Source organism: Ursus arctos, unplaced genomic scaffold (genome assembly GCF_023065955.2).
Source record: "Ursus arctos isolate Adak ecotype North America unplaced genomic scaffold, UrsArc2.0 scaffold_12, whole genome shotgun sequence".
In the NCBI taxonomy this organism is placed as follows: domain Eukaryota; kingdom Metazoa; phylum Chordata; class Mammalia; order Carnivora; family Ursidae; genus Ursus; species Ursus arctos.
In genome coordinates this window covers 11,611,463-11,624,435 of record NW_026622786.1, presented here as the reverse complement: position 1 = coordinate 11,624,435, position 12,973 = coordinate 11,611,463, and the positions used below count along the sequence as shown (strand labels likewise).

The window sequence follows — 12,973 nt, the reverse complement described above, 5'->3', positions numbered from 1 at the left end:
TTTGGAGCATGGATAGTAGAGAAGGCAAAAAATCTCTGCCGCAGGCAGCTTATTTTTTTCCTCATTTGCAGACAGAAAACAGTGGTGCAGAGTCACATGGTTGAGCGGCAGAGACTGCCACCAGTCTACGTACCTTTCACTCCATATCATGTCCCATCAGAAAATCAATACATGAAAATAAAATACAAACACACTCACAGGAAATTTATGTATAATTGTAGGCAGTTTATTATTAAATGAGACTGGAAAAATGAGAAAGCATTTACCAAAAGAACAGAACTAAAAGGCATTCCTGACAAATAGGACAACAGTAACAAGTATTTCTCTTGTTTTTAAGTAATCTCTTTGCCCACTGTGGGGCTGGAACTCACAGCCCTGACATCAAGATACCCATGCTCTACTGACTGATCCCAACAAATATTTGTGAGGCACTTACGTGACAAGAGTTTTCTAAGATCTGTAATTTTTTTCCTTTTTTTTAGTGTAACATATATAAAGCACATAAAGCCCACTAATCCTAAGTGTACAGCTCAAAGAACTTTTACAGATGAACCCACTTGTGTAACCACCATCCAGCATACCTCAGGTACCCTCATGTCCCTTTCTAGTCAGTAACCATCACCAATCTGATTTTTCTACTCATGGGTTAGTTTTGCCTTTTCTTTATTTTATTTATTTTTTATTTGAGAGAGAGAGAGTGGATGAGAGTCTCGCACAGGCAGGAGGTGGGGAGAGGGAGAAGCAGGCTCCCCACTGAGCAGGGAGCCCGACGCGGGGCTGGATCCCAGGACGCTGAAAGCCGAAAGCAGAGGCTTAACCTACGAGCCACCCAGGTGCCCCCAGGTCAGTCCTCTTCTATCATAGATGGTAATTTCAGTCACAAATGTAGATAAAAGATAGGAGAAAATGCCAGGAGTGTGTGGAATTGTGGAAGCCAAAGGAGGAGAATCCTTCAAACAGAAAAGAATGGTCAACGGATACACCATCAAAAGGTCAAATAAGGTAGGGACGCCTGGGTGGCTCAGCCGGCTGAGCATCTGACTCTTGGTTTCAGCTCAGGTCATGACCTCAGAGTCCTGGGATGAAGCCCTGGGTCAGGCTCCGCACTCAGCAGGGAGTCTGCTTAAGGATTCTCTCGCTCTCTCCTTTTCCCTCTGTCCCCCTTCCCCCTCCCCCCAGCTTGCACTTGCACTCTCTCTCTCTCTCTCTCTGAGATAAATAAATAAAACAAGGTATAAAAAAAATTTTTTTTTAAAAGGTGAAATCAGGTAAAGACTTGAGTGTCCATTAGTCATTAGGACCTGGGCAAGAGCAGGTCAGTGGCATGGAGGAAGCTAAAGGGAGGTCATAGTGAACTGAGAGGGGAATGGGAAAAAAAGAAAGGAAACAGCAGCTGGAGACAACCTTGTCTCTCAAGGAGTTTGCCCAGGTAGGCAAGTAGACAACAGAGTAGTAGCTACCCAGGAACACGGGGTTCAGGAAAGCCTTTTTTTCCTGGGTAGAAAAGCATTAAGCTTGTTTCAACACTGGTGGAAAGGAGTCGGTAGAGAAACAAAGGTCTGAGAGCAAACCCCAAAAGGGAGAGAGGGTGCGGCACCCAACTGGAGCTGTGGGGGGTGAGCATTTGACAGGAAGAGGGACAGCTCTTCCACTGGAACAGAAGGGAATGAGGAAAGAAAGGTAAGGATGCAGTTGTATTTGTAGAAGGAGGAAGGGCTGTACACTGATGAACTTTCCCCTCCGATGGCTGCTATTTTCCCTTAGAAATAACCGGTGAGATCATCTGCCGAGAGTAAAGTGAGAGAGGGAAAAACCAAGGTTGGAGAAGGTTTAAGACAGGCGTGGTGTAGAAAAAAGAAGCAAGAATCTACACGTTCCCTAAGCAGAGAGTTTTTAAAAAGCAGAGTCAGGAACTGAATCTTTGAGAACATGAAACATGATTAGAGACTGTAAATGAGCAGAAAAGACAAAAGCAGGTAATGAGTGGGCAAAAGACTAGTGAGAGCTGACAGGATCAAGATAATGTGGACCATAGGTATCATGGTAGGAAAATGTTCCAAAAAGAAAAGGAAGAGGCACATAGGTGTCTTTTAAGTAAGGAGACTAAAGGCTGGGAAAGGTCCTTATTTTTGATGAGAGGGCATTAATTAATGGCATCGAAAGGACAGTAAGGACAGATAATAGCTAGCTAAAGCTAAGGAAGACAATCAGTGAGCGAATGCAGCAACAATAAATACAACAGCCATTATAAAGTCAGTGAGAAGAATAAAAACAAAAGGGGCAAGCAATTTCAAACACAGTGTTTTAAAGTTGGGGAAAACCTATACATTTTTAAAAATTGCAGCCAAAAAAAAAAAAAAAAACAAAAGAAGGATAAGTACATGGAAGAGGGTTTGGGGAGACTTAAGTCTCATGGAAGGAAAGAGGCTTAAGCATCGGAGTATATGGCAGCTCTCAAAGAAGTGGAAGACAGACAAGAAGCTGCGTATAGTATGGTGAAGACTCAGACCAACTCAGGTCAACTTTCTCTACCAAGTCAGTGAAGCCTGCTCATGGTGCACCAGGACTTAATCTATGAAAAGAAAATGCCTGGCAATTTTAGAGAAAAAGCCTGGCTGCTTGAGGTCAAAATCTTTAAGAGCTGCTCACCGAGGTGCACAGTTCATAGATGAATGGTTGGATACCTGATTGAAGCTGGATCAGCATGATTCGTAGAGGGTCTGGCCTACGTGATGCTTTGTCTCCCTCCTAAAATCTGGGCCTAAGAGTGAACAAAATAAGCTGGAGCAAAGACAGGAAAACTAGTGATTCTGTCCGCGCAGGGGAATGCCTTGCTTCTTGGTATGCATAACGGAAGATGAGGGGAGCCAAACAACCGGGTGATACGACAAGGGCAAAACTGAAGTCTCGGGCACTGGGTAAAGGAGAGGCCTGCTTGTGGGGAGAAACTGGGCTTGAGGGAATCCGTAAACACAAGGAAAGTAGGAACCCGTGATATCCACGGGAGGGGATAGAGTGGGCAATCCTAAGTTTGCTGGGGAGGAATGGAAAACCAAAGAGGGATCATCTGAGGGCAGTAAGGGCAGAAGGGTATGTTGGTCTGGTTTTATAGAATGTGCACACACCACCCCCAAGATTCTCGAGCCTGCTTAGTGAGAGAGGACTGCCTATTGAGTCAAGTCCTTCCCCTTGCACTACAAGCCACTGTTTCATGAACAGTCTTTAACCAAACCCATGGCAAGAAATACATTTGTTGTCACAACACACACACATACACACACAAACACACACACCCCTGAAGAGAAATGGCACAAAATAATTACTCTTACTACATATAATAAAGTTAAAACATAAAGTTAATATCAAATATTATGTTACCATGATGCAAATACATTTAAAATTCCCAAATAAATAATATAAAAATTAAAATTAGAAAAGAGTCAATGTAATGCAATGAGTAAACTTTCCTGTTCATAAATTAATTCCAATCTGGAAAACGCACGAAGACAATGCCACGTACTTATCAGGTTCACTATAGAGTCTTTTATTCTTTTGCTTTAAGTTGGGTCAGGGTTGAAAATCCTAGTTGAAACAATAAGTTGGTGTGAATGGCAAAAATAGTACTACATTCTTTCTACTTTGCAATGGAAATTCTTTGGTCCTAATACAACATGATGATAAGCGATGTCATATAATCATTCTTCACAGTAAATGAAGAACTAAGCCACAAAAATTCATTTTCTTGACAAATTAAAAGCACAGTGCAACTTACAGTGTCAGTGATCCCATCACTTAGGACTGTGATATCTGTATCAGACTATAGCCACCTTATCAGCATTGATGAAACATCCCATAATGGTACAGAATGGAGGTATGTCATCACTAAGAGGTGAAATTTTAATTTTTAGCTGATTTATCATCAAAAATCATAAACATAACATCAATGCATTCCATTTTTTAAAAAAGATTTTAGTTATTTATTTGAGATAGAGAGAGCGCATGAGTATGAGCAGGGGAGAAGGCCAGAAGGAGAGGCAGAATCAGGCTCTCCACTGAGCAGGGAACTCGATCCCAGGACGCTGGGATCATGACCTGAGCAGAAAGCAGATGCTTAACCGACTAAGCCACCCAGGTGCCCCTCTTCCATGCATTCTAAATGAATACTTTTTTCCAAGAGATATGTAGCCATTTTTCTCTTATGTCACTGGTAGGCAACTAAATAAAACAATAATGTATCTTTCCCAGGAATGGTCCTTGAATAAAAAGGAAACTGAGATAATTTTACATTTTTTTCTTTGAAAATACTTGAAAAGGCTTACTGAAAAGTCCAGTTCGCTATGTTTCCAAGAATCTTTCTAATTTTAAAGATTTTTAGCTTCCATCTGCAACATTAATACAAATACAAAAACCTGTCATTTTAGGTTTTGCACATTTGATAAACCGTATTTTAAGTAATTTTCATTAAAAGTCTTAGACTCTTTCTCAGTTCACTATTTTCTTAACATTTTCGTACTTGCAAATGCAGGTATTGAACATGTTTCTGGATTCTTTACTTCATGTTTTCTTCTTCTAATAGTTAAATAATAAATTCTATGGGCAAACTGATCTAATTTGCTTTTAAATTACAATTATCAGGGGTGCCTGGGTGGCTCAGTTGGTTAAGCATGTGCCTTGGGCTCGGGTCATGACCCTGGGATCCTGGGATCAAGCCCTGGAGGGGGGAGCCTGCTTCTCCCTCTCCCTCTGGCCTTCTCCCCTGCTCGTGCAATTTCTCTCTCTCTCAAATAAGTAAAATCTTTTTTAAAAATTACAATTATCAATGAACTCTTAAAAATATCACAATTTAAGAATGCATTTAAGGTTTGGGGTGCCTGGATGACTCAGTTGGTTAAGTGTCTGCCTTCGGCTCAGGTCATGATCCCAGGGTCCTGGGATCCAGCCCCACATCGGGCTCCCTGCTCAGCTGGGGTGTGCTTCTGCCTCTACCCCCGACTCATGCTCCCTCGTGTTCTCTCTCTTGAATAAAAAAAAAAAAAAAGAGGGGCACCTGGGTGGCACAGTGGTTAAGCGTCTGCCTTCGGCTCAGGGCGTGATCCCAGCGTTATGGGATCGAGCCCCACATCAGGCTCCTCCACTGTGAGCCTGCTTCTTCCTCTCCCACTCCCCCTGCTTGTGTTCCCTCTCTCACTGGCTGTCTCTATCTCTGTTAAATAAACAAATAAAATCTTAACAACAAAAAAAAAAAAGAATGCATTTAAAGTTCAAAAATAAGACTTGGTGAGACATCATGTCACTGCTTTCACCCGCAGCCAAGATAATTTTGCTACATTTTGCTTGACCTTGAGTTATGCTAATCGAATTGTGTGCAATGATAACCACTGCGTTATGACCATGTGCAAATGGACCATCACTTTAATTCACCTCATGTCCTCTTTTGTTCCGTGTTACCCCTTACAGTGGAAGTAGGGACCAGGGAAAAGGGAGTTTGCAGTAAACACTGTTGCAGAGCGGGCTGCGGGATCTCCTCCCAGCAGGTCCTATTATCATTGGCTTTAATGGACTCCTACACAGTCAGAGTATCAAAGAATACAGATAAATATTAAATATAAAATTATGCTTCATATTGCTAAGTAACCAATTCGAAATATCCTAGATAGCTGGAGACCTTTGTTTTTTTCACTCCAGTGGAAAAAAGAAAGAGGGGGAAAAAAGCACATCTCTTTTAAGTAGCTGCAAGAATAACACACACACACACACACACACACACACACACACACACACCAATCTGTCCCAAATTTTAACATCCACACAGAAAAAACTCCACACATATGCCATTTCTATGAATTTAAACTCTGAAGGAAAATTAATAATTTTTCTCCATGTCCACTGTTGTAAACATTTATCACTGGTATAAAACCTTGAAAGTCAGAAATTTAACCTAAAAAAATAGAGCATAAATAACAACTTTTAACTAATATAAGTGGCTTAATATTGCCTGAACTGAATGCTAAAAAGTCTCTTTTCAGGCTGCTACCCAGGAATCTTAAGACTTGTAAGGAAAAAAATATTGAATTTCCTTCTCAAAAATAGGGGGTGCAAGAGAAACATCTGGAATAGCTAGAAGTGAAAAAGTAAGGACTTTAAATTTCCTTCTCTTATCTCACCATCATTTACTTAAGCCTTCAATCTTACAACCTGCTATAATGCCCATGAAGTGAAGAAAAATTTCATGTTTCGCTTTCCCTAGGATAAAAATTACTCATTTAAGTCAGAGAGGAAAAACACAAAAAAGATTCCATCCTGTCTAACCCTCTGGGAACCAGTGCAGGACACTCCAAGCTTTGGTCTTTTATTTCATCCAGTTTTCCATATTCGCACTTTCACTGAGGCCAACAGACCACCGTTTAACTGGTTTAGTAAGGAGCACTGAATACTGAAAAATATTTTCAAATATATTTTTGATCCTGACGTTGTACAAGTTAGGCTATTTCTCTGTGTCTCAGGTTCCAAAAACAATAAAGGGAATATTTCCCGCCTACTCTATAAGAGAAATGGGGGATGAATTTAAAATTTTCATGTTTCTGGGGCACCCGGGTGGCTCAGTTGTTGAGCGTCTGCCTTCGGCTCAGGGCGTGATCCCGGGGTCCTCGGATCGAGCCCAATGCAGGGCTCAATCCCAGGACCCCGGGATCACGCCCTGAGCCGAAGGCAGACGCTTAATGACTGAGCCACCCAGGCGCCCCTGGCTTTTATTTTTAAATGGTTGAAAAAAATAACCAAAAATTGTAATATTCTGTGACATGTGAAAATTCTATGAAATTCAAATTTCAGTATCCATAAATAAACTCTAAGCGGAACACAGCCCATGCTCTTTCATTGAAATATGACTCTTTTCAGCAGGTTTGAGTACTGACAGAGATGTATAGCCCACAAAGTCTAAAATATTTACTATCTAAGTCCTTTATGGAAAAAGTTTGCCCCTCCCTGCCTTAAGAGACCATACATTTATTTGAATGATACTACAAATTAGGAAAATATTTTTGAAAGTCCGTTTTTGAAAATGCTTTCAAAGCCATCACTTATTCTTTTGAGTCTCCTCAGTGGTGGCAAACCTTCATTCTTTGATTATGAGTATGAATTCTGGAGACGGCTAAGCCACCTGGAGCCAAAGCTGAGTAAGACTGGCTATCAAGATGAATCAACCAAGAAACACGTATCAATAATCTATATTTACCAGAAGCGAAGATCTCTTCTGAAAAAAAGCACTATCTCTGACTTCCAATCACGTGAAGGTATAGTCAAAGGTTTTCGTAGCTTTGATTCAAGATAAATAGGATATATATGCATGGAAATAGGAAGTACAGAGGCGGGGGGGGGGGGGGGCACCAGGTGGCTCAGTCAGTTAAGCGTCGGACTCCCGATCTCTGCTCAGGTCTTGATCTCAGAGTCATGAGAAGAAAAGAAGGGAAAGAAGGGAAACAGGAAAGGAAGGAAAGGAAAGGAAAGGAAAGGGAAGGGAGGGGAGGGGAGGGGAGGGGAGGGGAGGGGAGGAAAGGAGAGGAAAGGAGAGGAAAGGAGAGGAGAGGAGAGGAGAGGAGAGGAGAGGAGAGGAAAGGAAAGGAAAGGAAAGGAAAGGAAAGGAAAGGAAAGGAAAGGAAAGGAAAGGAAAGGAAAAAGGAAGGAAGGAAGGAAGGAAGGAAGGAAGGAAGGAAGGAAGGAAGGAAGGAAGAGAGGAGGAAAAATAATTCTGTAATAAAACTAGAAGATCTACCTTCTTGTGTGGCTGTGAATATGCTGTAAAGTTTTTTTGTTTTGTTTTGTTTTACAAAGAGCAACTCCAGTAATACTTTGAACGACTCCCAAATAAAATTTTATTTTTTTAAATTTGTTTTTATATTTTATTTTGAAGTAATCTCTACACCCAACGTGGGGCCCAAACTCACAACCCCAGGAGATTAAGAGTTACATGCTCCACCAACTGAACCAGCCAGGTGCCCCCCTCACTGCCCAAATAAAATTTTAAAAGAACAGGATTCACTGCGTTGTAAAAGTTGCTTAACCTTCAATTAAAACCCACCTTATTGATTTATAATCACACGTTATAAGACAAAATTAGCATCAATCAATCAATCAGTAATTCCTTCCACTCATACAAAACAAACCACATTTATCCCTGGCCCTCTTCTCTTCTAATTCCATATGCTCTCCCTGAGCAATTTCATCTGCTCTTAAGGCTTCAAGTACCACTTACTCGCTAACTCAGAAATCTGAATCGCCAAGCTCAGCCTCCCTCCTGGGTTCTGGATCCTCCCCTGACATCTCTCCCCGAAATGTCCAGAGAGACTTCAAACTCAACATGTTCAAAACTGAAACAATGCTCTTCCTCCCACATTAAAAACTAAAACAAGGTCCTCTATCCAGTTTCCCAAGCTAAGAAACAGTCATTTACTTTTCTGTTCACCTTCAAAGCCAATCACTTTTTAAGCCCTGTAAATTCTCCATATTCATCATCCTGTCCTCTCCTCTTCACCTCTATCACGATTTTCCCACTCCAGGGCCTTACCCTCTCTTATCTGGATTATTTCAATACCATTAGCCTTCTAACTTATCTCTCTCCCTTTTGCCTCTCTCCATCCAATCCAGTCTCCGTCCCATACCACCACGTTATCTGTCTTCGTTATGTAAAATCCTTCACTAGCTCTCCATTGTCTTTAGAATCGAGTCCAAAGTTCCCAGCATGATACACAAGCTCTTCACTGTGTGGCCGCAGCAGACTTCTTTTTTCTCTTTCTGAGTCGTAACTTTTTACTTACCTTTATCTATATGTTGTTTTACAACACATCCTGCATTTCAAAGTATTAAAACTACCTTTAACACCACATTCTATAGTGAATGATTTTGCCAAACTGGACAAACCTTCATTATTTCAAATGAGAGGCACTGAAACCCCATGCTTACCTCTTTTTCTAGCAATTTCAGTGATCCTAACCTGGTTAGCAATCAAGCTCAGCAATTTTCTTTTTCCAGTTTATGTCTAAGCACCCCCTTTAGTCCAACCTCTCGTCTCCATATACTCTGACCTTTATTTTTTTTAAACAGACTTAAAGATTTTTTAGAATTTATTTATTTATTTATTTGAGAGAGACCACAGGAGTGGGGAGGAGGGGCAGAGGGAGAGGGAGAAGCAGACTCCCCCCTGATCAGGGAGCCCAAAGCGGGACTCGATCCCAGAACCCTGGGATCATGACCTGAGTCAAAGGCAGATGCTTAACCAACTAAGCCACCTAGGTGCCCACACTCTGACTTTCAGTCAATAAACTACAACATATTCCTCACATATACCATATATTCTCACATAATATTCCTGTTTTCATCCACAACTTCTGTTCCCTTCCCTAACTTGGTTAACTCCTATTCCTCCTTCAAAGTTCCAGATTCAAATGTGGTATCTTCTCTCTAATCTTCCTCCTTATCATATATACAATTACTTTCCCTCATCACTGTTTCCACTAAATTCTATCTCTATCTCTCTTATAACTCTTATCACACTGAAATTGTAGGGACTTATTTACATGCCTGGTTAAAAGCTTCCTGAAGGCAGGGAAGCATTTTCTTTTCTTGAATCTAACATTTAACTTATGGTCTGAGAACAGACATTTTAAACTTCTTATTGAAAAATAATCACCTCTTCTATTATTAAGATAATGCCATAATTGTAGTAACTGAGTGACTGAGAGTTCAGAAACAAAAGAATCCCATCATTCACCAGTGGAAAAATGCTCTTATATACAAAGGATAATTAAATTATAGCTTGGGTAAACCTCCATCCACATCTTGCAATACCAGTTTCTTTCTCTCTGTTTCTTTCTTTCCTTCTTTTTATAGAAGTTCTTTACAGAACTCTCTCTCTTTTCTTTTTAAGATTTTATTTTATTTATTTGACAGAGAGAGAGACAGCCAGAGAGAGAGGGAACACAAGCAGGGGGAGTGGGAGAGGAAGAAGCAGGCTCCCAGCGGAGCAGGGAGCCCAATGCGGGGCTCGATCCCAGGACCCTGGGATCATGACCCGGGCTGAAGGCAGACGTTTAATGACTGAGGCACTCAGGCGCCCCATTTACAGAACTCTCTTAAACACACATTGGATTTTACTGGTATGTCACTCACAGAATTTGAAACTCAGTACAACGCAAAAGTTAGGATTAGGATTTTTAGAGTCTGTCTGGTCTGAATACTAGCCTTGCTGCCTCGGCTGTTTGATAGGGGATTACTCAACCTCTGTGTCTCTCAATGAGGACACCAAAATAACGACACCCCTCATGGTGCTGCTGTAAGGTTAAATAAGCTAATGCATGTAAAGAATTTAGAACACTGCCTGGCTCAGAGTAGGTCCCAATAAATGCTGACTGATGTTATTATCAATTTTAAAAACAGCTTTCTCACTACTTATTTTAGCCCACTTGGTAGAGTGTTAGCTTCCCAGAGGAAGGAATTGTATTCTGCTCATACACGAATACAACAGAAGGGCTAAAACTGTGCCGTGGAATATAATAGGTGCTCAATAAATAATGTGACTATAAGGCTTTCGACCTCCAAGATGAACAAATATTAAATTACAGCAAAATTTATATGTGGAGTACATATTGAAAATGATGTTTTAAGTAGTTTCAAAACACCCATCTTCCACTGAAATGCTGAAACGTAAAGCTTTTAAAGCAACACAAAAATTATATTCACTAGGAACTTGCCCTCTACTCTATTTGATTTGCTCTTAGTACTCAGTGGTCTAAAATTCTTGTCTATAATAGAAGACAGTTCATTTAAAATACAGTTTCCAGGTTTAGAAAACTCTCTTGTCACATCAAGAAAACTAACATTCTTCCTTTACATCTGCATTTAAAAAATCTATTGCCACGGTCAACACACACACACACACACAAACCCTAATGAAAGGCCAAGAGACACAATTACTACATTTCCTGGTTTCTGCCTGGGAAACTACTTCAAAACACGCCTACAAGTATCCCCAGTAAAAGTCTGCTGGTTACAAACTGCTATTCCCTTTTTTATTTCCATTTTCCCCCTAAGACATCTCTCATACATTCCCACATCCATAGAAAAGAAAGCAGATACCTATAATAACGGCTGTACAAAAAAAAATACAGCTACATATTAATTTTGTTTTGAAGGACTAAAATCTTACAAAAGCAGATGAAAGTCTTAATCTGAAACAATTTCGCAGCTTACTTTACCAGATAATTTCAACATTTACTTAAAGCAAAAAAGTAGATTATCTGATTGGTACCAAACTTCATGATAAATAATTCAGTAACAATGTGTAGATAATACGTGCTATTCTAGAAAAATTCATTGATCAGTTAAAAATGGACCACACTTCAAACAATGGTGATTTTGTGGGGGAGGGGAAAAAAAAGCTTAAACAATTCATTTATTCACTAAACAGAGATTTAGAACTTTATCTAAAATATTGGAGGTGAATCACTAGCTTCGGGGTAAAGGTTTACAGAGTGCCTACTATGTGCCTGGCATTTCGCAGTTGCTTTACATAATATGCTTGCTGCTGGTGCACAGATTACAATACCTAACATTTACAGACTCCTCTCACTCATGTCCTTTGACCCTCAGAATACCCCTAGGCGCGAACATCCCAGATTTACAGCTAAGAAAACAGAGACCCAGAAAAGTCGATTTGATCGAGGTATCACATCTGTTCTGTGGGCCCTGGCCGAGACTCCAGCCCTTGACTCATCATCTAATCATCATCTGCTATACTAGTTACTCAAAAGTCCTTAGATGTTCCATTGTCCAATTTTAAAATCAAAATCCTACTGGACGACTTTCAAAGCTGTGCTCGTCAGATGCTGTTAAGAACCAAAACACACAAAAAGCAAGAATGTTTAAAAGTCCATCGACTGAGCCTGCCGACGTTCAAGCTCCCCGGCTAATCCCGGAGGGCGAGAGCCTCGCATTTCCTCGGGATGAGGCGCTCCCTTTCCCTGCCCTAGGACTGCCGAGCGCCCCCGGTCCCCGAGGTAAGCGGTGGGGAGATGCCCCGCCGGGCTCCGCCACAGCCGCCGCGGCCCACGAGCGGGGCTCCCAAGGCCCGTCGTCGCGGGGCGCGGGGTCCGACACTCGCGCGTCCCTCGGGGCCGGGGAGGAGCCCAGACTGCGGGGCCGGGGCGGACAGCTGCGCCAGCCCGCTCCCGCACTGCCAGCCCGGCTCCCGACGCCCAGCATGCGACGTCCACCGCCGCGAGCGACCGAGGCCCCCGCATCATAGTCCGCCCCGGATCGCCTCGAGCCTACCTGCCCTCGGTCTCCACGCCGCCCCGGCGGCCGGGTTGCGAAGCTCCGCTCCTCTCCGCTGAGGCGCCAGGTCTCCGCGCTCCCACTCGGGGTTGGCTCGGTCCCGCCCCCGCAGGCCCTGAGAAGGCCCCGCCCCCTCCCGACCGAGGCCCCGCCCCCGCCCGGCAAAGCCCGGTTCTTATTGGCTCCTCTTCCCACCCCTCACGCTTTGGCCCGTCCCCGGCACCGCCCGAAAACCGTCGAGAGGCGGAACCGCCCCCATTCCAGTCGGCCTCGGGGCCAGAACCTTGCCCGGGATCTTGGTGGCCCGGACTCCCGCCAAGGCTTCTAGCCAAAGCTCCATTGCAGTCGCCGTGCCTGCGGTCCTACTGGCCCTACGGCGATGGATCTGAACTTTACGTGAAGTCTGACTTCACAGCCACCTGGTTTAATCGAGGAATCCAAATGGCACCTCACTCAAGGAAACCATAAAATTATCTCTTGCCACTGCAATTGCAGTCCAGTGCCAACTTGAAACGTAGACAGATGCAAATAACGCTCCGAACACCGGAGGTTTGAAGTCCCAGAGCAGGGTGGCTTTGATACTCCCAGCGCCTGTGGTCGGCCCCCACGCCCTGTTGTGACACACATGCCTAAGCACTACGCCTGC

General features: G+C 42.7%; 1 protein-coding gene across 2 annotated transcripts in view; it reads right to left on the bottom strand.

The window, feature by feature from the left end:
• DENND2C (DENN domain containing 2C) overlaps positions 1 to 12,444 on the bottom strand; it is a 79,436-nt gene extending 66,992 nt beyond the window's left edge. For both annotated transcript variants that reach the window (XM_057310351.1, XM_026483691.4), the window contains exon 1: positions 12,325 to 12,444. The gene's annotated coding sequence lies outside the window, so the exon portion shown is untranslated. The remainder of the gene's footprint in view (positions 1 to 12,324) is intronic.
• Between the last annotated feature and the right edge of the window lie 529 nt (positions 12,445 to 12,973).